Raw genomic sequence first — 27,129 nt, 5'->3', positions numbered from 1 at the left:
TGTTTTTTGGAGGCACCAACATGATATCCCTTCAGATATTTAAAGATAGATATGAAGTCTTCTTTTTTCCATGGTAAACATATCGAGCACCCTAAATTGTTTCTCATAAGGCTTGATTTCCAGACATTTGATCATGTTGGTAACCCCTCTCTGAACACATTCTAGTTTGTTAATATTTTTCTTGAACTGTAGTGCTTGTAACTAAACATTATATTTTAGTTAAGGTCTGACCAAACCTGAATAAAGTGATACTACTACTTCCCTTGATCTGGACACTCTGCTCCTGGCGATGCAGCCTTCTGTTGGCATTTGCTGTGACATCGCACTATTGGTTCATGTTTGACTTGTAATACATTGGACTAAGACCCCTAGAACCTTTGCACACGTGAATCTTTCAAGTCAAGTATCTGTTAGTGTATTTTGTTGTTAGAGTGAAATGTTATATCAAGTTATGCTGTTGGGTGTTTGCAACTGTGCGTTTCTGGCAGAGCATTCCGGCAGCGCATGGGTTAAGCACAAACCAGCTTGATTGATTGCCCACAGGACCAATAGGTCAGGGCTTCCATTTGAACTGTCAGACCGGAACTTTCATCATGAACTGAGGAATGCAGGAGGTGCCTGCTTCTACTGATAACAGCCTAGGTGAGCGGAGAAGACACGCCATGTGTCTGGAGAGTTATGGCTTGAGTAAATTAAAGTAATTAGACCTGCTGGGATCAGCAGTAAAACAACGACTGAGCTGTCGTTTTGTTGGTGCCACTTTTGCTGCTGCATCAAGTGGTCCTTCGGGTGAGCAGAGAGAACTGGCTCATCAAAACAGTCAGGGCGACGGATGATCGATTTAACTCCCTATCCCAGCATCCCTTGACAGTATCAACCTGACTTGTATACATTTTTCCAGGTGCACATGATTTTGTTCCCCTTTTGTATGTAGACAAAATAATGTTAAAATCTGGTTATCAGATCTGAAAGGGGAATGACTGTGTGGGGCACATTAATTATTATACACTTTCAGAGCATGGATGTATTTTGTTACCGTTAGTGACTTGTGGTTAGTTCCTTTCCTCTGATAACTAAGGCTGACCTTATCTCAATAAATTAGTAATTTAACAAATGATAGTGTTACTCTATTCATGGTGCAATTCTAACTTTTAGTGATTTTTATAATTACAGGGATGAAATTATTGTTACAGTGGTGGCTCAGTGGTGCAGGAAAAGATTGAAGGCTTCTAGTGCTGTCTTGTTCTTTGCTCTATGTCAGTGCCTTGCGTTCTGTCTTGCTGTGCAAAGCAGAGAGGGAGAAAAGTAGCATGCAATGTTTTCCAGGCTGGAAGCTTATGGTCCAGGTTGAGTTATCCTCACCATAGATGATCACTCGTGACTGTCTTCCAGTCTTTTGTGGGTTTTGGTTTGATTGGAAGATGCCTGTGCATGAATTTGTTTTATATGTGGGGTTGGGGATTGATGCACAGTGACCAAAACAAAATAGTCACAGAAAGGTTCTAATTCAATGGCATGGATACAATGATGATTGATAGCTTCTTCTCTGTTGCAACCTTCATCTATCTTCACAGCCACAACATATCCCATGTTATTATCCACCTGTTCTACTGATAAAGACTTCCTCGTATCATTCTATGTAATATATAAGATATGATGTAGCTGTGTCTTGTTGGCTGCCTCCCTCCCACTCAATGGCCAGGTTGAGTATCCCTCATCTGAAAGCGTTTTGGCTTTCACCCCCCCCCCCTCAGATTTTGGAATACCTGTATTTGCATATATAGTAGAGTCTCACTTATCCAACATAAACGGGCCGGCAGAACGTTGGATAAGCAAATATGTTGGATAAGAAGGAGAGATTAAGGAGAAGCTTATTAGATATCAAATTAGGTTATGATTTTACAAATTAAGCACCAAAACATCATGCTTAACAACAAATTTGACAGAAAAAGTAGTTCAATATGCAGTAATGCTACATAGTAATTACTGTATTTACGAATTTAGCACCAAAATATCACGATGGATTGAAAGCATTGACTACAAAAATGCGTTGGATAATCCAGAACATTGGATAAGCGAATGTTGGATAAGTGAGACTCTACTGTATGTATATAGTGAGATATCTTGGAGATGGTACTCAAGTTTCAATTCAGCATTCATCTTTGTTTCATATTTTTGTGTGTGTGTCAGGAGTAACTTAAGAAACTGCAAGTCACTTCTGGTGTGAGAGAATTGGTCGTCTGCAAGGATGTTGCCCAGGGGACATCTGGATGTTTGATGTTTTACCATCCTTGTGGGAGGCTTCTCTCATGTCCCCGCATGTGGAGCTGGAGCTGACAGAGGGAGCTCACCCACTGTCCCCAGATTCAAACCGCTAACCTGTCCTGCCGGCACAAGGGTTTAACCCATTGTGCCTCCAGGGGCTCCATTTTGTTTCATATAAACCCTTTCAGTTTGTTTCTAAACCCTACACACATTGTCTGAAAGTAATTTTATATAAAATATGTTTAATAAATTTGTGCATGAAATCAGGTTCGTGTACATTGAACCATCAAAAAGCAAACCTGGTATCTCAGGTGAGCTCAACCCAATGCTCAACCTTGGGTTCTAATAATAGATAGCCAATTTTTAGAAGTAAATTTCCAAACTCTGCTCTCATTGAAATTACCTTTCCGTTAACTCGATATTTTCTAAATCTTGCTGCCTCACATTAATACCAGAGGGAGCTTTCCCTAGGAATGCAAAGAACAGAATGGGGGAGAAAATATGCTCTATGGGAGGCTGCATGGAAGTAAAGGGTTAATCTTCTCATCAACCTTTCCTTCGTCTTGCTTTCTCTATAATGAAAACTTCTCAGAATTTTAAAGCATGAATGTTAACTGTAATGGTACATTTAACACCACATCTGTTTTGACAGGAAGATCATAGATGAGCTTTAAGGAAATTCTTTGTGTTGTTAGCTACCTGCATTCCTCTAGCTATTTTTCTGGCCTGGAGTGTGGGACTTTGAAGACCTTAAGAGTTACAGATAAAAAAAGAATAGTTTGTCTATTCTGAAAATGTTCTCATGGTGTAATTCATTAGGTAATGCAATGGAGATGAAAATGATAGTGGCTTGCTTTTTCTACAATTGCTACATACCAGATACTTTTAGCAAACATTTGGCAAGCTACTTCAATCCTTTGCAGTTCTTAATATGGGTATGTCTTAAACTCTCAAGGTTTGCAGCTCTGATAAACTCTTCTAGGGTGATTCTGTAATGCTCCCTAATTGTTGCTGGTTTATTACTATTATTATTCATGTGCTGCCTTTCACTCCCTCTTCATATGTTTATTTTTCTGGGTCTTGTGTTGTCAAAGGCTTTCATGGCCAGAATCACAGGGTTGTTGTGTGTTTTCTGGACTGTATGGTCTTGTTCCAGAAGTATTCTCTCCTGATGTTTCACCCACATCTATGGCAGGCATCCTCAGAGGTTGTGAGGTATATACTGGGTCTTTCTCATCATAATGTGGTCACAATTCAAACACACTGTTTACATCTTCAACGGTTATTGTTATGAACTGACTGGCAACAAGACCACTGTGGTAGCTAAAGCAACATCCCAGAAATATCTAGACATGTCCTGTCTTGTGATCTTGTCCCATGCTTACTTTCTGACAAAGAGCAGTAGCTGACTTCTGCTCTTGAATCTTGGCTCGGAAAAGCTATTGAAACCTATTGCATTGATTAATCTTGGAATTGCAGTGTGATTTCTATTGATACTTTTACCTATGTCTTTCACTATTACAATTATTTTAGAAGTGTTCAAGTGGGGGTGGGCCTGAATAACCCAACAGCACCAGCTCTCATCTGGTCTTGGAAGTTAAGCAAGGTCAGCATTAGTTAGTTCAAGTTCACTTTATTATGGTTTTAAAGTATTAAAGTATTAAAATTTTAAGCTTTAAATTTCCTGACCCTTGGACCTGATGTGTTTGTGCGAGACTGTGTCCCTCTTCTTATGAGCTGGTCATTGACCGTAATAAAGCGAACGTGAACTTGACAGCCCTGGTTAGTAATTAGATGGGAGACCACCAATGAATCTCTCATGTGCTGTAGGCCATATTTCAGAGGAAGGAACTGGCAAAACCACCTGAGTATACTTTGCCTAAGAACCCCCTGTGAAATTCATAAAGTTGCCATATGTTGACAAGTGACTTGAAGACAGTTATACACATACATTCAGGGGCAACTGGACTTTCTTGTCTTTTTTTTCAGCTATGCAATTTCAGATTTAAATATAGGCTGAATTACAAGGTAAGGTTGGTTTGAAATGACAACTATTTTTTCAGGGTTGCTTCATTTATATTAAAAGAGGCTGTTATGAATAACTGAGATATTAGTGTGAGTGTATTATTAAAACGGCAAAACTCTCAAAAGCAACCCAAGAAGCATTTGTTTGACTGCATACATAAATTCATGAAGGAAGCCCTGTTATGTTAGGGATAGCAATTGTCCCCCACTAAATGTTGTTGTACTACAACTTCCAACCTTCTTTGATAGCATGCTCAGTGGCAAAGAGTGCCAGGAATAGTTGTGTAACAACATCTAAAATCCCATTATTGAACCATCCATCCATTCTTTCGGGAATAAAAATATCAATGCTATAATCCTATCTAATATATTTAGCTAAAAATAAGGAACATGGAGGTTAACTGAAACTTAAAAAATCAGTAAAATGGAACAGTGAAACAAATCATGTGTATGAGTGATTGAGTGTGTTAACGTGTGAATTGGGTGGTTGTATGTTTTCCGGGCTGTATGGCCATGTTCCAGAAGTATTCTCTCCTGACGTCTCACCCACATCTATGGCAGGCATCCTCAGAGGTTGTGAGGTATGGATTATAATGTGTGGATTATTTCATGAACTCCTTTCTTCTTGAATTACTGTGACAATTCTACAAGGTACGATCGAACCATTGCTCCTTCTTGCTAGTTCTGAGTATACCCATTTTTTCAGACTCTTTATGTCCAAGTCCAATATATCTGTTAAAAACCATATATTATCATAGTAACTCCAACAGTGGGGACTTATAGAAATATACATTATATGCCACATTTACTGTTTAGATATATCATAATATATAATGTTGTCTCTTATTTTGATTATACTTGGGCAGTGATGTAGTATTTCTGAGAGACAAAACAGAGTGTTTTCCTTTGAGTAATCATCAGCCTATTAATGGGTGCATGCAAGTGTGCACATAGTGCTGGAAGATCCCAATGTCTCCCATAAGTGCTAAATATTATCATGACTTGGGACCCCAAGGCATGAAAAATAATTATCCCTATCAGGTAACAGCAGAGCAGCAGCTCTGCAAATCTTGTTACTGGTCATTAAATTATCTAGACAGCTTTAAATGTGTCTTTGCACTACTGAACTCTAACATCTGCTAGTCAGACTGCCACACCCTGAGATAAGAGGAACATTTAATAGTTTATTAACAGTTTGTTTTAATCAGTTGCAGATTTGAAATGCAAAATTTGGTACAATGAGTGAACCATGAACCATGGCCAGAACAGTGCAGTGCCTCCTGGTCCAATCCCCTAATCCACATGACTGGAAGGAGCTACTGCAACTGACAGGGACCCATTCTCCATCTTTTGGGATGCAGTTGACGGACATTCTCATGCCTTCCTATGAGTGATCTCCATTGTGACATGTAAAAACAGGACCCCTGTCAATTCCCCTTCACATTGGAGATCACTTAGGGGGAGTGTGAGTTAGGAACAAGAGGCTGTTGCCTCCTGAATGACCGTGGAAAGGACCTCCATTGATTGCAATGGTTGTTTCCTAGTAAGTGGAGATTGGAATTTATTTTCAATCCCAATGTGCCCTTTAAACCAGATAATATATAGGGATTGTAAATTTTAAAAAGTAACAAATGCATAAATCTAGGATATAATAATAATAATAATAATAATAATAATAATAATAATAATAATAATAATAATTATTGTTTGACTAGTCATATGACCATTACAAAGTGCAACATAAATAAAAACAAGGCAAAAAGGATGGGAGGACAGCAGCTGACCTTCTGTTTGCCGTCAAAATCTTATTTTCCCAATTCTTCTTTCAGGAAATGTGCTCTTTTTTTGATAACTTTCAGGATAAAAAGGTTTACTCTGATTATGGTAGATCTTTCTTGTCCTTGCAAGAGGACTGTCAGAAGATCATTTCTGTTGGGGGACCTAAAATTAGATAGTAATGGATGAAAATATCTGTGTCGAAGTTCAGCATATGCTGGGCAGTCAATCAAAAAATGTTCGATATCTTCCACTATTTGTTCTCCCCAGACACAAAATCTCTCATTTCTTGGGATGTTACCGTAGCGACCAGTTTGCATCATAATACCGAGTTGTTCAAACCTGGCCCTGGTATATATTCTTCTTAAGGGTAACGGAACTGGAATAGTCAGATAGTGTTCTAAATGAATATTCATTTCGTGGGAGGCTAAAAACTTTGTGGCAGAAGACCTACCTAATTGAGCATAGATATCATGAGTGCGTTGCATGAGCACTTGTTTTGCCCTAGGTCCTAGATCATTCAAAAATTGTAAAGGAAGGCCAATTTTAGTCATCTCATTGTTTAAGGCCACCACCCATGATGACTTGTGGGTACGCTGGTCTTGATCCTCTAAATATAGACGAGGAAGTCTACTGGAATGCATCCGATTTACCTTTGACCAGTAATTGAATTGTCTCATTAAAATTTGAGCTTTTACTGGGAGCATTCCTAGCTCTGCCCTTACTGCAGCCATCAGCGTTGTTCTGGAAAGGCCTAGGAGAATGCGAAGCTGCTTAACTTGGAAGGCTTCGATCTTGGCTAAATTGATGTGCCCCCAAATATCAGCCCCAAATATAAGTGTTGGCATTATTTTTTCCTTAAAGACTTCCAGGGCAGGTCTAATTGTGCCTGGGTATCTATGATGGTACAGCTTGTAAATGGAACCTGCTGCTTTTGTTGCTCTTTGTATACTATGAGTAATATGGTTAGACCAAGCACCAGATGAGGAAAACTTAATGCCTAGATATTTGTAGCTATTAGTTTATTCCAAGTGTACACCATTTAGGGTCCAAGTGTACTGCTTCCTGTTTTTTCCAAAGACCATAATTTTGGATTTATCCTTGTTCATAATGAGGGAATTTAGCTCAAAATACAAATTGAATTTATAAATCTAGGATATGTATTTGTAACTCCCCAACAGGATTTTGGGCTATGACTTTTATTTAATAGGCAAGGCTCTGGTGGTTGGAATGTAGCCCTTTTACTGAGAATGTGAGAAAGAAAATGCATTTTATCCAGTCACATAATGTTCAATGAGATGCAAGGAAAACTGTCCATAAGCAAAGAGAAGTTGAGGTTTTTGAAAAAAAATGTGGGAGAAAGTGAAACGGAGAGATCAACCTACACTTTGACCTACCAACAGTTTAAATAAAGAGCACTCCTTTCTGATTATATCCTGTTTCCATGGTTTGTAGGATACCTACAAACAATTATATCCTAATTGATTCCTTCTGAGGCTGTTGGCCTTTGTTTTCTTTTTTAAATGTTTTTATTAAAGGCTTCTTTACATAACATAAAAAAGAAGGGGAAATAGGGAAAGATAGGCGAAGATCAAGGGAGAGGAAGATGGGAAGTGGATTTAGGATTGGAGGGAAGGAACTGGCAGAAAAGGAAAAAGGGAAAAGGAAATGAAGGGGTCAGGGGAAATGGGAAGTTTGTCCTTCCTATCTTTGTCACCACTGGATGTGTATATTGTCTGAGTCTGTTTTTCATTTTCGGTACAGTTGCTTCACCAATTCTTAGTGTCTCTTAGTGGTAATTTTACCTTCATTATTTTGATTAAATAAATATTTTTATATTCTCCCATGTGAGGTAGTCTTTAAAGTGTTGCCATTTATTTAAAGTGTTGCCATTAATTTCCATAGTTGGTGTTTCTTTTTGTCTCCAATACCTTGCGTATGTTATCCTAGTTGCTGTGGTTACTTAGTTAAATAGTACTTCTTCATTTGCTTCCATTCTTTCGTCCAAAATTCCTAAAAGGAAATATTTGGGTTTCATTTGCAATTTTACTTTTAGTATTTTCTGAGATATTTCATGGATATTTTTCCAGTATTTCTTTGCCTTATCACACATCTGCCAAATATGGTAGAAGGTGCCCTCTTGAGTTTCACATTTCCAGCAACTATTTTGGATATATTTTTTTAGAATTTTCCTAATTTTTGTGGGGTTTTATACCATCTGTCACTTGAGTATGTCAATTTTATTTTGTGGTAGTTTCTACTTCAACATTAGGTTGCATAGTGAGATCACCACTGAATTCAGAGCAATCTAGCTATACCCTAACCAAGGGTATCATGTAATCCGGTGGTATGCATGCGTATTTTGTATTTCTTGTTCTGGCAGACTGTGTGGCGTATCCTCCTCTGGTGGTTTCTAAACAGAGGCTGAATTGCCATCTATTGGGAGTACTTTGAATGGGGTATTCCATGCGGCCCTTGTGGTTTCTTAGAACTCTGTGATTCTATGCTTTCTTCCAAGGCCTACTTATTTCATTCTTTTTTTAATATATTTTTTCTTTATTTTGTTCATTAAAAATACAGTGAAAGTAATAGAACATATGGAAGTATAGAAAAGAAATAGAGGGAAGATACAGAAAGAGAGAAAAAAAAGGTGGATTGACTTCCCATCTATACTTTAGGGAATCTTCTTTCATTCTTCTATCCTCCTTTTCTTGTTTTTCCAACTCTCCTTCTTTATGACAATCTTTATATATAAGACAGATCTATCTTAAATTCCATTCCTTTTTTCTTTATAAATTCTATAAAATTTGTCCAGTCCGTTTTGTTTTTTTTTCTGTCTCTTATTTTTTGCGTTAAGTTGTCCATTTGTATTATGTCTACTATTTTGAATATCCAATCTTCTATAACTTTTCCCCTTTCCATACTCTTGCCAGTGTGAGTCTGGTCATCGTACTTATGTGGAAGAATAACCTATCTTGGTTTTTGTTTAGTTTAGAGTTTTAAAATCCTAATAAGTACATTTCTGGTTCTAGTTTAAATTGGACTTTCATTATCTCTTGTGTCATTTGGTGTATTGTTATCCAGTATTCTTTGATTTTCCTGCAGGTCCACCATTGGTGATAGAAGGTCCCATTTTTTCCCCCACATTTCCAGCATAAATTGGAATTATTTTTATTAAATTTTGCTGGTGTATAATACCATCTACACTGCATTTTGTACCAGTTTTTTCTAATATTGATTGCGGCCATATATTTTAACTTTTTCTTCCAAATTTCTTCCCAATGATCCAAATTTAAATTATGTCCTATATCTTTGAGAAAAGAAACTAATAAAATTGCTTTACCAACAATTATTACAATGGGCAACGGAAGAGGAAGAAGTCAAAGAATGCATGATAAAGTGGGCCAAAGATATAGGATTTCATTCGTTTGTTTGCTTAATTTATAACCCACCTTTTCCATACGGAACCCAAGGCAACCTTGTCTATGGGGCAAACTTGTAAACTGGCAAGAGATGGAGCTGCACAAGCTTTTTGTTAGACTAAAATTGGACTATGACTGAAGAGATTTGACTTCAAATATCCTCCCAGTCATGGAGCTCACTGAATAAATCAGGTCAAGTCTCTCAATTTTAACTACCTCACACAATCATCAGAATGAAAAGAAAAGTGTATGCTGCTTCAAACTCCTTGGTGGAATGAATGTATAATATTGCTGAAATGGCTATGTAGCTTTTATTGTGCAAACCAGCATTAAGGCAATTAGCTGATAACAAGCCAGGCTAATAGTTGGGTAAAAGCATGGTTCCACAGGCAACTAATTGCAAAAGAAAACAAAACCCATCTTGTTACATTTATGGAATTAATGCATTGAATATATTTAGTCTAAAAAGAGAGAAAAAAGGAAAGAAAACAGCACTGAAATGGTCATTTAAAATATAGCATCTAGTTTGGACTTAAGAATCAACTGTAGTTATTAAACTATTACACATAGATGGTCATTCCTTCAATCTCCATAGATAAAACACACATTCCCTACAGAAAAAGATGCCTTGCACCGAATTAAATATCAACTTGGATTCTGTCCTATACAGAGATTCCCTCCTTCATAAACTGTGGCGGGTACTAAAAAAAAAGAAAAAAAAAGGGGGGGGGGAGAGGAACAAAAACTCAGTTGCTAAATATAATTAATTTTGTGACTATTTATATATAGTCATACTTTGGAGTAGCTTTCTATCATCACAAGCTGGAGGAATAGGATACATGATATCAACTGCAGAAACAATAGCAGTCTCTGTTAGGCACTTCACTAACAAAAAGCTAGATATGCTTTTTGTGGTCTGCTTTTATCCAGCTAGTTCTAACTAGACGCAGAATGCTGAAATGCCTGATTCAAGTGGGATGTCAATGTGAACTTAAGGGAAAAAAATTCTTGGATAGATCATTCTAAATATGAGTTACCGCCATTGAAAAAGCCCTGTTTCAAAGCACCATTCGACTCATTTCGAAAGATCAGAGAAGAACCATAGAAGAAGAGCATCACATCTGGACAGGATCATATGGAAGTATTTCCCTTTAAATGATTTTAGCTTTTAAGAAACAGGAATATTTCAAAACTATTTTGAAACCCTAAGTACACAGGAGAACATGTACAGGCTAATTCTTTTAACACCCAATGGACTTAACATGCAGGTTAACACAAAAACATCTCACTTCGAATGAATACTGCTATTTTATTTTTAAATTATTTTCTTCTGTCGACGGCACTCCAGCCCACAAATCTGAGCTCTGTCAACCTGATCCAAAGGAGATAGACTTCAGGCCTGGAACCAAGTGCTGTTTTTTTTTCAACTTAGCCCTTAGAAAGTTTCATTTTGTTTCCCGCCTGCCTCTCCACACACAACACACCTGCCAAAATAAGCATATATTTCTAGGATATAATGATTGTATAAATTATTCTGGCAGTAGATTTGAACTGAGTCCAATATTCAATTGTTCTATCATACTGGTCAATTTTTTTTAGATGTATCCATGTCTTTTAAGCCCAACCTGATGCAAAATAGGAATCGACAGATCTCCAATCCTTCTCAGTGTGAAGTGGAAGGTGATGAAAAGGTTAGTTTTTAAGCATGATTTTTAAACTCATGTCCTTTTTTTGTTTTGTATATTGTAATATGTATTTTTAATGTGTGTTCGATCTTCTGGTCTTTCAAGTTTCAAATTTGGCATTTTTTCTCTTGTCTTTTCTGTATGGTTTACTGCCACTCTGTCTCTCCTATCTATTCTCTATGTTTCCTTGTAGAGATCCATCATTTCCGTTGCTCTATTGGCATCTCAATCCCTGGGGGGGGGGGGGGGGGAGATTTGCCCTAACTATTTGAGGTTGTAGTTGAGTCTCTGGGACTCCTCAGAAATTCCGTCCTGCCGCCATCAATGCTCACTGGAAGTCCTACCCTTATTAAGAAGACTTTAAATCCATAAAATGCAACATGTGCCTGCAGATATAAAATAAGCTTTATTCAAGTATCAGTCCAAATACTATGAGAATAACTGGCATGCATTTCTCAAAAACTTGGTAGATGATGTCCTATACTCAGTTGACCAAGTCTTCTTGAATTCATTAGCTGGAGTGGCCACCTAAAAAATTAATGCTATTAATAGCTGTGTGAAAGAAGGGAGATCAACAAGTGCAGCTTATCATTTGCCATGCTAGATCTGGCAAAATCCTTTCCCCCACACAACCATGTAGGGTATAACAGCACTGCCCTCTTTTTCAGATGGCTGTCCTCAATGTACGCCATGTTAGGATTTCAAAAGTCGTATGCAGGCATGTAATCGGGAAGGGGGGGGGGTTGAGGGGCTTCAGTGACCCCCATGAATTCTCAGGGTGGTCCGCAAGAAGACCTTACTGGTACGTGGCATGGTGGCGTCCTTGTCCATTCCTGGGCCCTCGGTGCACTCTCTTTGCTTTTCGGTGCCCCTGGTTTCAGTTTTCGGTGTCGGGAGAGGAAGGGGAGTGCGCTGACAGCCCAGGCACCAAAAAGGATGCCGCCACACCACAAACCATTTGGAGGCTGCAATAGGCCTTCGCACCCATGCACTTGACAGGCCTTTGCGCCTGTGCATTGAAGTCTCGCCACTCTCATGGCTGGGAGTGGAGTGCATTGAGCCCATCAGCTGCCTTCTGAGACTCTCTGGATCTAGGTAAACAACAACTCCCATTCGAAAAAGGGCAATCATTCCCCAATCCCTGCCTCTATGCACAGTTGGGCACAATTTAGTCCAGATCCCACATTGGCTTGGTTCAATGCCCTCTGGATAAGGGTGCACTGCAACTCCCAGATCCAAGGTCAATCACCCCCAATCCCCGCCTGTCCTGTATGCACAGTTGGCCATGTTTGGTCCAGATATGATGTTGGCTGCCTTCAGTGCTTTCTGGATCCAGGTAAACAACAACTATCATTTCAAAAGTGCAATCATCCCCAACCTCTGCCTGTATGCACTAAGTCACTTAGAAGGAACAACATCTGGAAAAAAATATATTTCAAAGTAACTTGACTATTCCAAGGCAAAGTTCAAGACAGATGCATCAGGCAAATCCAGGGACTAATTCTGTAGAAGATTATTTCAGAGTTGCAGTGTTCATACCATGTGTCGATTAATTCATACAGAACATTATTTAAAGGTTCATGTCAAATGAAGACATTTTAACCAGGTTCTCCTCCCTGGGTTTTCAGGTCTAGACAAAGTTCACCATATGGAACAACTGTCAGAATACTTTGAAAATGACGCAGCACTTGCTCCCGTCAAGGCTGAGTACATAATGTGGTGTAATATTACACCATCAATTAAGAAAGATACTGAGGTACTTAAAGTATTGGAACTGTGTGACAAAACCTACTATCAGTCAATAAATTTCCTTTTGACGGTGTTAGCTACTCTACCAGTAATGACATGCAGTGTGGAAATATCGTTTTCAACCATGAAGAGAGTGAAAAGTGTATGTAGAAATTTAATGACAGACCAGAGACTTAGTGGACTAGCAATGATTTCCATCCATCGGGACATCACTATCAAACCAGAAAAAGTAATTGACAAAATGGCCGGGGAGAAGAAAAGAAGACTGTTGCTGTAAAGTAAAAAATAAGTCAAAAAGTATTCTAAACATTTTTTCTCTCTATTTGCCAGTTATCAGTCAGTCTGGCTGCCATAATCTTGGTCTTTTTCTGCAACACACCTTTTGCACTTTCCTATAAATGTGTAATTGTGATGTGATAAATGTGTAATTGTGATCTCCTAGGAGATGCTAGGGCAATAATGAGCAGCTTTTTTATAGCCACTTTGTGAGTAATTGCCCTGCTAGTTGGAGATGTGACTAAAATCAAAGGTAGATGGAGCAAAATTAAAAGAGGCATTACTATTTTCTCTGTTATTCTCCTACCAGGTGTCTCCTTTTATTAATCTCTTCCCTTCTCCCAAACAACATTTTCCTCCCTGGTCAGGGAACTGCTCGGAGAAAGATAAACTAGACCTCCCAGAAGTCTGGATGGATCACTAGCTGATGGCTCTCATATTATTGGCTAATGAATCCACTCCAAATTTTAATCTGAATTTTAAAAGAGCTTTACAAGGTGCTGAACCTATTTTAGGAATTGAGTTCAGCTAAGGGATATCAGTTACTCTTGGCTATATTTCAGAGGAAGGAATGACAATGCCTCTGAATATTCCTTGCCTAATAAATGCATATGAAATGCATGGGTTTTCCATAATTGGATACGTGATTTGAAGGCACGCACATACACAATTTGAATTGTTCTTTTAAAATCTGCAACCAAAACACAAGGCAGGTTTACCACTCCACTGATATGAAAGCCAGTCAATTGAACAGCTGTAACTTGGAGACCCCAAATGACGTAGTGGACTAAGTGACTTGAAGGTTGGGTTGCTGACCTGAAAGCTGCCAGGTTCGAATCCCACCAGGGGAGAGTGCAGATGAGCTCCCTCCATCAGCTCCAGCTCCATGCGGGGACATGAGAGAAGCCTCCCACAAGGATGGTAAAAACTTCAAAACATCCGGGTGTCTCCTGGGCAATGTCCTTGCAGAGGGCCAATTCTCATAAATTGATAGCTGCATGCGCGGGCAGAAACTTGGCTAAAGAAAGATAGAGAACAAATGTGTGGGTGTGAGCCACTGTGAGTTGGTGGGGATGGGGTCCTTCAAAGCAATGTTGCTATTGTATCTCAGGTAGCTTTGGAAATGTAACAGACCATAATGTTGCAAAAAAGCAGAACATTTCCATAATGGCACCTGAAATCAGAACAGGTCATATAACATGTGAGAAAATCACAGGTCTTCTTCTGGCTATCAAGAAAAAACAGAATATTTTTTCTCCCCAGCAAATTGACATGGGTGGAGAAATATGCTCTGCCTGCTTTACAAAGTTCTGCAGCCTGAGGTGAGGAGGCTCATGGGACAGAATAAATATGTGAACTGGAGTGTCTATATTTCTGATTAACTAAGCTCTGCAAAAATCTAGGCAACAAGAAAAGTCAGTGGCTAGTAGTTTGCATGGAATCACTAGTACTCGTCGAGCTATAAATCACTGGTCCAAGCCATATTTCACATTTTTGGCAGTTCCCGAGTTCCAAACATCTGACTTACATATCACTCCTAGTTACAAATGGGGCTGAGACAACAGGAAGTGAGAGTAAATAGGGAAAAGGGGTCTCCAGTGAACCTTTATCACCAATCCTTGTTTCCACAACAAGCCAAAAAGTGAGGTGAAATCTTCTGAACAGAGGCACAGACAGCAAAACAAATGTTTACAAGGGTGTTAAACCTTCCCTATGCTATCCAATTTTTTTTTTAAAAAATGGCCGGGGTTACACTTAAATATGTACTTCTTCTGACATACAAATTCAATTTAAGAACAAATGTGCAGGACGATCTTGTTCATAACCTGGGAACTTCCCATAATTGAGATGTTTGCTCTAAAACATATGTGGGAATTGGTAACTCACTCTTTTAAATGTGTGGAAAGGCATTTCTAGAAGACAAAATACTACCATAATTTCTGCCTAATACCCAGTTTTATTTTTTCCCTCTCTCTGTTTACAGAAAGAAAATCTGGAGCCTAGATACTGATAATACATCAAAGCCTTTCCCCCGCTATTTGGGTTTTGTCCAAAGCCTCTCTTTCTATTCCCATCCATGGATCTTGTGGCCTTTAGTAAACCTCCTGCAAGAAACTGCATCATCCTTGCTCAGACAGTTTACTCCAATACAAACATTTATTTGACTGTTTTGCTCCTTCTGCCACCCCCACATATCCTGCCCACACACACTTCCAGTGAAGGTTGAGAACAAGAAGGGCCAAAAAATTCAAACAATTGCCTTCCCCACACCTCCCTCATGATCGCTTATTACATTCAGCACTAATGGGTTTTAATATAATGCGGAGTGACTAACTTGGTCAGCTCTCCATCTGACTTTATGTGGCCCTTGAAAAAATATCAAAAGCCCTGCACAAGTCATCACTTCACCATATTCTTAATTCATTTCTTCTTCAGCTGCTCACTAGACGTAGAGGCAGAGGCAGTCAAGTGGGAGAAGGGACAACAGAGTGGGAAAATAGTTATGAAAAATGGAAAAGAAATGACCTTGCCTATTTTTATTTCTGGCCCTTTGTACCACAGGCTTAATACTAGCCATTTTTGGGCTTTGGATAGGGTTGACAAGCTAGAATTACTTCAGGTCTGGAGATTTTAATGCCAAAACCCAAAACATGGAGGGTGTATACACCTGAAATGTCCCCATTTAGCTGGGACAGTTCCAATTTATCTCTTGTTGCCCAACTTTTAAAGTTGCTCCTCCCAGAGTTCAATGTGCAAAAGTAGTTTGTATCAATTAACTCTATAGCGGGGGGTAAGCTGACTGGGATGGGCAAGATTCCACCCTCTTTGCCGCCGCTAGCTTGTCTGTCCTTCCTCATAAATAACTCTTGCCATTTTGACCACATATGTTCCAGTTTTCATAGGAGATAGAATAACTCTATTGTCATTGTACATTATACAATGACATTAAATGCCATCCCCAATCACATCATATACAGTAGAGTCTCACTTATCCAACACTCGCTTATCCAATGTTCTGGATTATCCAACACATTTTTGTAGTCATTGTTTTCAATATATCGTGATATTTTGGTGCTAAATTCATAAATACAGTAATTACTACATAGCATTACTGCGTAGTGAACTACTTTTTCTGGCAAATTTGTTGTCTAACATGATGTTTTGGTGCTTCATTTGTAAAATCATAACTTAATTTGATGTTTAATAGGCTTTTCCTTAATGCCTCCTTATTATCCAACATATTCGCTTATCCAACATTCTGCTGGCCCGTTTATGTTGGATAAGTGAGAGACTACTGTATGTACAAATTAAGAAACAAAGCACCCATCCTTCCACATTTTAATTGCTGTTGCATAATCCCTAATGACACATCAGTCTGAAACCACAGAATTCAATGTAGCCACCACTCTAGGATAAAAGCTTTTTGTCAGAAGAATATGTTATGTATTTTATATTGTTGTGTTTTATATTGTGTATTTTATACTGCTGTATTTTATTGTATGTTGTTGGGCTTGGCCCCAAGTGAGCCTCCCCGAGTCCCCTCGGGGAGATGGGGCGGGATATAAAAATAAAGTTGTTGTTGTTGTTGTTGTTGTTATTATTATTATTATTATTATTATTATTATTATTATTATTATTATTATTATAATATCCAGGGTGAGATGGATCCTTGAGAATATTTTAACCCTTAAGAATATTTTGAGCTTTCTTAAGGCAGCGGGAATTATACAGTTCTTCCAAAGAAAGGAGAGAGCAACCAATAATTCTCTGGGCAGTAGTGGTGAAATGTTGGGGGATATGAAAATTATTTCTGTCCAGGACACAAGGGACAGGCATTGTGATGTCAAAAGCCAACATTAGAATATTGGAAGGCAGCACAGTTGCAGAGAATGTTTCCTTCAAATAAAAAAAGTCTTAGAAATGAAGGATATGCAAAAGGATATTGGGTTGTTGTGAGTTTTCTGGGTTGTATGGCCATGTTCCAGAAGCATTCTCTCCTGATGTTTCGTCCACATTTTTGGCAGGCATCCTCAGAGGTTGTGAGGTATATTGGAAACTAAGTAAGGGAGTTTTATATATCTGTGGAAGGTCCACAGATGGGAGAAAAAAACCTCTTGTCTGTTGGAGGCCAGTGTGAATGTTGTAATTAATCACCTTGATTAGCATTAATGGCCTTGTCAGCTTCAAGGCCTGGTTTCTTCCTGCCTGGGGAAATTCTTTGTTCGGAGGTGTTAGCTGGCCCTGATTGAGTCATGTCTGGAATTCCTCTATTTTCAGAGTGCTGTTCTTTATTTACTGTTCCCATTTTAGAGTTTTTTAACACTGGTAGCCAGATTTTGTTCATTTTTATTTTGTTCATTTTCTCCTTTCTGTTGAAATTGTCCACATGCTTCTTGTGTATTTGACAAATCCAAGGCTGGAGTTAAAATTGCTGGAAGAAACATTACCTTAGGTATGCAGATGATACCACTCTGATGGCTGAAAGCAAGGAGAAGCTATGGAGCCTTATCACCAAAGTGAAAGAAGAAAGTGCAAAAGCTGGGTTGCAGTTAAACATCAAGAAAACCAAGATTATGGCAACCAGACTGATTGATAACTGGCAAATAGAGGGAGAGAACATGGAGGCAGTGACAGACTTTATATTTCTAGGCGCAAAGATCACTGCAGATGCAGACTGCAGCTAGGAAATCAGAAGACATTTACTTCTTGGGAGGAAAGCAATGGCCAACCTCGATAAAATGGTGAAAAGCAGAGACATCACACTGGCAACGAAGGTCTGCATAGTGAAAGCAATGCTATTCCCCATAGTAACCTATGGATGCAAGAGCTGGACCATGAGGAAGGCTGAGTGAAGGAAGATAGATGCTTTTGAACTGTGGTGTTGGAAGAAAATCCCGAGAGTGCCTTGGACCGCAAGAAGATCCAACCAGTCCATCCTCCAGGAAACAATGCCCAATGGCTGCTCACTGGAGGGAAGGATATTAGAGGCAAAGATGAAGTATTTTGGCCACATCATGAGAAGACAGGAAAGCTTGGAAAATATCATGATGCTGGGGAAAATGGAAGAAAAAAGGAAGAGGGGCTGACCAAGGGCGAGATGGATGGACGGTATCCTTGAAGTGACTGGTTTGACCTTGAGGGAGCTGGGGGCGGTGACAGCTGACAGGGAGCTCTGGCGTGGACTGGTCCATGAGGTCACAAAGAGTCAGAAATGACTGAGTGAATGGAGAAGAAGAAGAGTAAATCTACTTTTTCAGAAGATTATAAACCTGTTTATGTAGGTATATATGTGCACACATATTTTCAAGGCATGCTCCTACCATGAGATCCCTACCCCTTGCCATATAGTTTGAAGAAGAGAGGCCAGGCCCTGAGAGTCAAGACCTTAGCTTTACAGCCATTATCCACAAGTATCACTTGGCATTTAACAGCTGGTGATGTCATAATGCACTTGTTCTGAAACCCAGACTCAGTTTCTGTTGGAATACTGAAACTTTTTGCATGGAATAGAATCTCACAGCCCCCGTTGCCTCTAAACAACAAATGTTAGCTGGGTCCTGCTGGGAACAACAGCACAAGCTGCTTACAGCTAGTGGTAACAAACAGAAGAGCCTTGCTGGAAGACAGCAAATGTTTCAGTCAAACATGCAGTTTTTAGCTAGAGTTAAGTTATCATTTTTGAATTGCATCTCCCAGAATCCTCCATGGGAGATCTTGGAAGGCACTCAAGAAATAATAATAATGCATGAACTGGCCTGCACACAGGAGTTGCAATGAACAGGCCACCCAGGTTGCTTTCTCCCCAGGCCCTGGTAAACCCTGTAATGTGGGGGTTGTATTCAGTTCTCATGGCTTCAGATGGGGCATCTGAATGATTTTAAAAGGGCATAGGTATGACTAATTTGCCCTGGATTGTTGCCCACACAAGAGCAGGAACAATGAGGAAACATTTGCATTTCCTGGCAGCCTTCCTCATTAAAAGCTTATACTTTATTCTCAGTTTAAACTTGGGATGGCTCCATCTCTTGTTCCTTATAAATTTTAACTGGGTGTGGATGGAAAGATGCCCTTTTGGGAATGACGATTCATTGTCCCTCAGTCCCCATGGAAACTGGCTCGGAAAGGGTTGGCCAATATATAAGATATAAGAATCCTATATCCCGCAGGATTCTCCTGCACTTTCTGAGTATCTCTGTTAATGTGTGTCTTTGGCCAGGCTATTGAAATGAGAATTCAGCTGGCTGGTGTTTTTTTTTTTTTTTAAATAAAAACCAAAGTATGTTCTATAGATATATAATATATGTATAATATAGTATTCAGGCAAGAACAATTTAATTTATAGGGGTGTGTGATCAATGAAAAAAATATGGTTCAATACCCAATATTAGGGGGGGGGATTCATTTCTAAAATATCATAAGAGGTCAAAACTATAAGTGTCAAAACTATTACAAAATAATAATATTTTGTTATTATTTTGTTATGTAATTGCATAAGTGGAGAAGTTTCCGGGGCTCCTTTCTCCCTCATTTTAAAACCTATCAGGATGAAACGTGCTACATTATAGAACACATTTATCACTGTTAACCCCCCCCCCCAAGTTTCAGAACATTTTACTCATCCACTGATTTTTTTGGGTATGTTTAAAATTTTATGTACACTTAAAAAAATACAAGACTTATCTCCTTTAATTTTTCTACAATTACACAACATAACTAGGGCACTATTTTCCCCAAGTTTCTGAAAAAATTGCACATCTACTGATTTGTGGGGAATTTTTATATTGCTGTCAATTTTTTTTAAAAGCCTTGCATTTCTCTATAATGTATCTTAGCTGCTATGGCTGGCTGGAGTGTACTGGGGTGGAGTGGTTTGCTGGTGGCTATCCCCCAACAAAGGTGGTAGTCAGGGGTGTGCAATTCGGGTAAACACTACTAAAGCTGTGTTGTCGAAGGGTTTCATGGCCAGGATCACAGGGTTGTTGTATGTCTTTCAGACTGTGTGGCCATGTTCCAGAAGTATTCTCTCCTGACATTTCGCCCACATCTATGGCAGGCATCCTCAGAGGCTGTGAGGCATCACGGCCTCTGAGGCTTTCGGACTGTTTCCCCAGTTACCACAGCAGATGCGGTATCAGATGCAATAACTGAGAAGATTTTTTTCCCCTTTAAACTGCTGTACTTTAATTGAACTAGATTTCCCAAACACAGGATGGTTTTTGAAAACTACTAAAGCTTTGGGACTGTTTCCCCGGTCACCCCAGCAGATGCAGGATCAGATACAATAACTGAAAAGAGTTTCCCACTCACAGAATGGTTTTCGGTAGAAAAAAAAACTCTTTTGTTCCCAATAGTCACTCCTTAGCAGAATCAATAATAAATTAAATTATAGAAGGAAAATAAAATAGAAGACTCCCAGCAGTCTGAATTCCTCCAAATAGCAGTCAGTCACTATGTCCTCTTAGCCTCTCTCAATGTAGCCTACTGCATGCCTAGTCTAAGCCTCGCCTGCTGGCTTGCTTTCCTCTCCCAGCTTGCAATGGCAGAAGACTCATGCTGCTTCTTAATTTAAAGGGGAATGGCTGTGGCCTCGCCTCTGCCTCTCCCCCTCACCCAGCTGTGATAAGGCATATCAAGTTTGACTTTGCCTCCTGATACAGTTTGCTTGCTCTGAAAACTAAAACTGCGTTACAGAGAGAGTTACGATACTTACACAACTTACAAAAAAGTACTGGGTAAGATTTTTGATTCTTAAGGTTTTGGCATGTTTGCCACCTATGTTTCTTAATATCGAGTCATATGTTCAAATTTTAAGAAATAAATCCGTCATACAACTCTGATACAACTTTTTGCACACCCTTATTAATTTATCTTTCCTGTGAGATAAACCCCTACTTGACCCATTTTTATTCATTATGAAAATGAGATTGAGGCACAGTGACCCAAGCAAAATTATTCCACAAATGATAAGCTATTTTCCCTTTTCCCTCCCTGCTTATACTCTTACTTTTCTGATAATACTGTTCTTTCATTGCAGCATGGCACTGAGACAGAATGCTGATAAGTTACTGTATTATTTTTCGGACCTGTGCTCACTGACTGCAATATTGGCTAAGAGGTTGAAGCATCTTGAAGCCTGGGGATACAGTGATAGGAAAGGTCACATGCTTCATTTGGAATGTTTACCTGTCAAAGGTACTGGGTTCCAGCTACAAGAGTAGCACACACATTTTAACTAGAACTTGATATCAACTTTTCTGAGTCCCATGCAAACAGTATGTTCATCACACTAAAGTGGATCGTGTGACTTTATCATGACAAAATATGTAGAATAAACACGGCGTATTTTGATTTGTGGTTCTTAGTTGATTCCCAGTGATATTTCAGCCCAGTTGAATAATGTCAAGAACAGCGAGCATGCACTTCTCTATTTGCTATAGGAATGCCACAAGTAGGCCTAAATGGCTTTTCCATTCTGTTTTGTCTTTCCTTCTTTCCTTTTTCTCATGACTTCAGATGGGACATTTCTGTTTCTCATCTTTCCTTTCTCCACCAGGGCTGTAAGGTTTATTGTTTATGAATGCACACATTCATAAATGTCAGCATTTCCGTTGCACTTCTTCAGGATGCTGGCATTTGCCTCTGCTTGTGGAACCATTTCTGTGTTATCAAGCTTCTCATCTCCTACATGGACTCAGTGACCAGGATACATTAGTTCAGGCAATGGTACTTTGTCTGCATCAACAATTGCTTATCTCTTGGGGGAATCTCTGGAGAAGTCATGCTTGCAACTTCAAGTGTGTGTGTGAGAGAGAGTTAGTGGATGTAGCTATTTATGTCTTAAGAGTTGTTTCCAAGCCAATACGTCTAAAAAAGCATTATGAGAGAAGGAGATTTAAAATGATATATTCAAAGATGCAAACATACATTTTACATTTGATTTTTCAGTTGGGAAATTATGTGGTTAGTTTCTGACTATGCATTTTCTATCTAGTGTTTTCTTTAAAGTTTATGTTTTATCAATTCAATCTATATCCTGTTTTGTTTCCCAGGGACCTCAAGGTGACAAAAAATGTCACTTCCTCCTCATTTTATTTTTGCAATCAATTTGTGGTTCTCAAACTTTGGCCCTCTAGATGTTTTGGATTTCAACTCCCAGAAGCCTCAGTCAACTTGGCCAATTGTCAGGAATTCTGGAGCTGAAGTCCCAAACTAGGTTGGGGAAGCTCTGATGATAGTTTAAGCTGAGAGAAAGAGAAAAAGAGATCGAGAGAGAGAAGAAGGAGGAAGAGACTTGCCCAGTGTGCCCTCATGAGCCTTACACCTTCCTGGGAACAATAGCTCAAATCTCCAAAGTCCCAGGTTAATTATCTTGAGGATGGGAACTGTGTGGGCTTTCAGATGTTTTTGAATAGTGCCTCTCAGTTTTTCTGACTGTTGATCATGGTGGCTAGATCTGTTGCGAATAGTATCCCCAAAAATCTGCTGCAAGGTCTTATAATTACTACCACTGCTCCAACCACTACAATGCAATAGCCTCCACCTTAGTGCAATGATAGGGGCCGGGGGTGGGGTGGGGGTGGGGGGCAGAGATCTGTTTCCTGGCCCCCACAGCAATACCTTAGCTCTACTCTTTAGAAAATTCTGCATCAGGTAAGAAAATCCATGTAAATTAGTTGCAGCTACCAGACATGTGATCCAATTCCGAAACAGTTGTTAGTAACTGTCTTGGGTGTGCACATTTTACCATTAAGGGACTAAATACAGCTGTTAGTCTCAATTAGAATTGGCCCAATGAATCAATGGGAGATTGGTAAATCAGCACTTGTTCAAATTCTTCTAAATCAGTGGGTCTCTTCCAGTTGGGATACATTGTTGGATTCAGCTCATTGCCTAACTTTTCTAACTCTAAACTAGGACTGATACACTCCTTTTCTGGTAGGGATTCTGGGTGGTGAACATCAGAATGAGAAGTGAAACTTAAACACCAGTGTACCTCCATGTTTAGAAAAGCTGCATCTTATGAATTTCTGTCTATTGGTTAGATATGTGTTTTCAGGTTATCTGCCAATTTATGGTGACTCCATAAATTTTGCAGGGTTAACAAATGAATAATTATTTATTTATTTATTTACAGCATTTATATTCCGCCCTTCTCACCCTGAAGGGGACTCAGGGCGGATCACATTACACATATAAGGCAAACATTCAATGCCTTAACATAGAACAAAGACAAGACAAACGCGGGGCTCCGAGCTGGCCTCGAACTCATGACCTCTTGGTCAGAGTGATTTGTTGCAGCTGGTTGCTCAACAGCCTGCGCCACAGCCCGGCCCACATTACACAGAGGTGATTTTGCCAGCTTTCCTCTGAAATATAGCCTCTAATAGCTGGGGTTCATTGGCTATCTCCCACCCAAGAATTAACCAAACAACAAATCAAAGGGTTCCATAGAGGGAACCCTGGAAGTTAGAGCATTGGGGATGCACCCATAGCTTGTAGTTGTTGTGTGCCTTCGAGTCTTTTCCAACTTGTGTACTTTCTAGTCACTTTCGCTGGTTACTGGGCTGATTCTTGGTGCTGGTTATGACCTACAAAGCTCTGTGGTGCTATATTGCTGTTGTGTTGTTCCTTCATATCATTTGCAAGATATGGTGAGCCTAAGGTGACCCTTTTATGGGATTTTCTCATTCAGAGGGGGATTGCCTTTGCCTTCCTCTGAGGCTGAGAGAGATGCCCAATGTCATCTAGTGGATTTCCATGGCCTAGTGCAGATTTGAACCCTGGTCTCCAGAGTTGTAGGGTAGTGTTTAAATCACTACACCACATTTGTCCTATCTGGACTTAATTGTTCATTTTATAATCACCTCAATTCAGATTTTTGCTCACTTCTTTTCCACACAGCAACCAACAGACAATCCTTTAATCAGGTAGGCTGTTCATTTCCAGTATGTTGTTATCAGTATTAGTAGCATTTTAAAACATGGCTATTAATAGTGACTGCTGATAGAAACAAACACAGAGCAGCTGAGCTCAAAGGTGTTGTATGATCAGCCTTCATCTACATGTGCTTGAAGGAGGGATTCTCCTCCGGCTATCCATTATCATAGATTTGGCTGCTCTCTTGGTGACTTCTCTAAGATTCCCAAGTCAATTAGCACTCATTCAAATGCACATTTAAAGTGCTCACCAGCCACTATCTGTTCAAATCACTCAACAGTTGGGTTGCTGCACAGCTTTGTTGAAATGCTTTTTGAGGGCTTTCAAATGTGTGGATGGCGGTGGATGAAGGTTGGCACATGTTGCTTAAATACTTGCTTAAACAACTCTACTGGCTACTGGGCTGATTCTCATCATAGTTCAAGGTACTGGTTTTGACCTATAGAACTTTAGGCTTCATTATCATTGTCTTCAAGTAATTTCGAGGTTATGGCAACCTTAAGGGAACCACCTTATAATGGGAGCTTTTTAGCTTTTTGTTCAGAGTGGATTTGCCATTGCCTTCTTCTGAAGCTAAGAAAGGGTAACTTGCCCAAACTCACGCAATAGGCTGAATGGGCAATCAAACACTGATGTCCAGAATCATAGTCCAGTCCTCAAATCATTATGCCATGCTGACTCTTCTAAATGGTGTAGGCCCATAAAAACTAACCTAGACCCTGATGTCTTCCAAAGCCCTTCTTTCCCCAATATTCTAGCATTGCAATGACCTAAAATGTCAACTGAAATATCCAAAGAAAAGGGCCAAGTAAAGTGACCAAGGTATAAGCCTAAGGGTCCCACTTTCTATAAGGATAGAAATTGGGAGACTGAATTTTTTTTTCCATAGAATAATAGAATTGGAAGAGACCACATGGGCCATCTAGTCTAATCCCCTGCCATACCCAAAAAGTACAATCAAAGTATCTCTGACAGATGGCCATCCAGCCTCTGTTTAAAAGTGTATAATACTGTGACATACTGAGACATACTGTGTATACTTGTGTATAAGAACCTCATAATAATAATAATAATAATAATAATAATAATAATAATAATAATAATAATCTTTATTTATACCCCACCACCATCTCCCCGTGGGGACTCGGGGCGGCTTACATGGGACAGAGGCCCAAACAACATAAAACAAAACATAGGCAACAAATACAAATCACACTATAAAAAGATAACACAGTAATACAATATATCAATTAAAACAACAATACAGGATAAAAAATTGCATTTAAAACACATAAATGGTAAAATCGTAATAAAAATGGGATAGATGGGTGGGGTGAGTTGGAAGTATCATCTTATCTTGGCATTTCATCCCGTTGTATTTAAAATAAAATTGTATTAATTTTCAGATTCTATCACACTTTGTTCTTTCTTGTTTTTTCTCTCAAAATCATCAAGTGCAAGTCCAGTTAATAAATAATAATAATAATAATAATAATAATAATACATCTTTATTTGTACCCCACCACCATCTCCCCAGGAGGACTCAGGACAGCTCACAGAAGCACTATACTGCCACATCTAGTTCCCCCATATTCCATTTAAAAATGCATGATAAAAAAAACCTTTTGGAATACTTCACTTTCCCCTCCAATCTCATTACTCTAGAGGAGATCTGAGGCACTGTTCTTATGACAGACATCACTTCTGGGATACTTTACTTTCCCTTCCAATCCCATTATTCTTGTGGAGACTGGAGGCTCGTTCATAAAGCAGAGCCCCCTTCTCTGGGCTCCTCTCTTTTCTTCTCAATCTCATTACTCTCCATTGTGGAAGTCTGGAACAAGATTTAAAATATTTGCAGTAGCGTAATTTCGAAAGCCAAATTATTATGAAGGACAAATGACTGGACAAACAAAGTGGTGATATCTTGAAAATTTGGTATTTCTGATTATTTAATTAATTTTTTAAAAAATTACCATGCCAGGCTCATCAAGCAGGATTTTGGGAGATAAATGTTCATGCTTGGTATGAGACTGCCCATAGGAATGGCTATTACTCTACTTCACTGAAGTCATTCAACAAGGGGAATTTGACAGATCCCACCCACATGTTTTCCCCTTCTTTCTCCCATTTCCACTTGAATTGTGAGCTCAAAAGATGATTTCTCCCCATCTCCAGTCCCCCTCATTTCCTTACACTTCTAAAACAGATGGATGGCCATCTGTCGGGGGTGCTTTGAATGCGATTTCCTGCTTCTTGGCAGGGGGTTGGACTGGATGGCCCGTGAGGTCTCTTCCAACTCTACTATTCTATGATTCTATGATTCTACAGTTCCCTGATGATACATCATGGTCTGACAGGCGGAAGTCTGTCTGCATCATTTGCTGGGCGGCTCAGTGATGCTTTATCAGAGAACTGTTTTAGAAAAGTTAAGAAATTGGGGATGGGGTGCATTGGATAATGTCCCAAATCTGCCTCATGTATAAGTATAGGGAACGTTTGGGGATCAAAACTGTGGATGTTGATATGACCCATGGATAAGTCGAGAGTTATTCTGCAGAGAGGAAAAAGGGCCAGAGCCACTCCTGCCTGCCATCACCATTTTCTCATCAAGTATTTTAAAAGGGCTGAAGAGATATCACCGTGGACAGACTCAGCTCTCACCTTTTGCCCCTTTAGTCAGAGAAGAGGATGGTTTCTTTTTCTTTTGGTAATGGTTAAGGTACAGTAGATTGACCCATGGATAAGTCAACCCAGTTTTTTAGGGTCAATTTTTGATTTTTTTTGATTTTGTGTCAAAAGCATTGCATAATAATTTTTGATTAAAATTTCTAGACATATACACAAGTTTGTTTAGTAACTATTATTTGCCTGTAATGCATCTCTTCCTCTCACAAGATCTGCTGGGGCTGAAGTCTGCTGAACATGATTGTGAAAGAGGCACTACCGAGCAGGGAGGATGGAGAGAAATAATAGAGAATTCCTCTGTCCCA

At 39.3% G+C, this 27,129-nt stretch overlaps 1 long non-coding RNA gene across 1 annotated transcript in view; it reads left to right on the top strand.

Annotated features, from left to right (window-relative positions):
• Positions 1–413: 413 nt before the first annotated feature.
• LOC134295300 (uncharacterized) overlaps positions 414–27,129 on the top strand; it is a 41,645-nt gene continuing 14,929 nt past the window's right edge. The window contains exons 1-2 of the long non-coding RNA XR_010001827.1: positions 414–901; positions 11,088–11,179. This is a non-coding gene — a long non-coding RNA (uncharacterized LOC134295300). The remainder of the gene's footprint in view (positions 902–11,087; positions 11,180–27,129) is intronic.

Source organism: Anolis carolinensis, chromosome 1 (genome assembly GCF_035594765.1).
Source record: "Anolis carolinensis isolate JA03-04 chromosome 1, rAnoCar3.1.pri, whole genome shotgun sequence".
NCBI classification, from domain to species: domain Eukaryota; kingdom Metazoa; phylum Chordata; class Lepidosauria; order Squamata; family Dactyloidae; genus Anolis; species Anolis carolinensis.
This window is presented reverse-complemented; position numbering and strand designations above follow the sequence as displayed.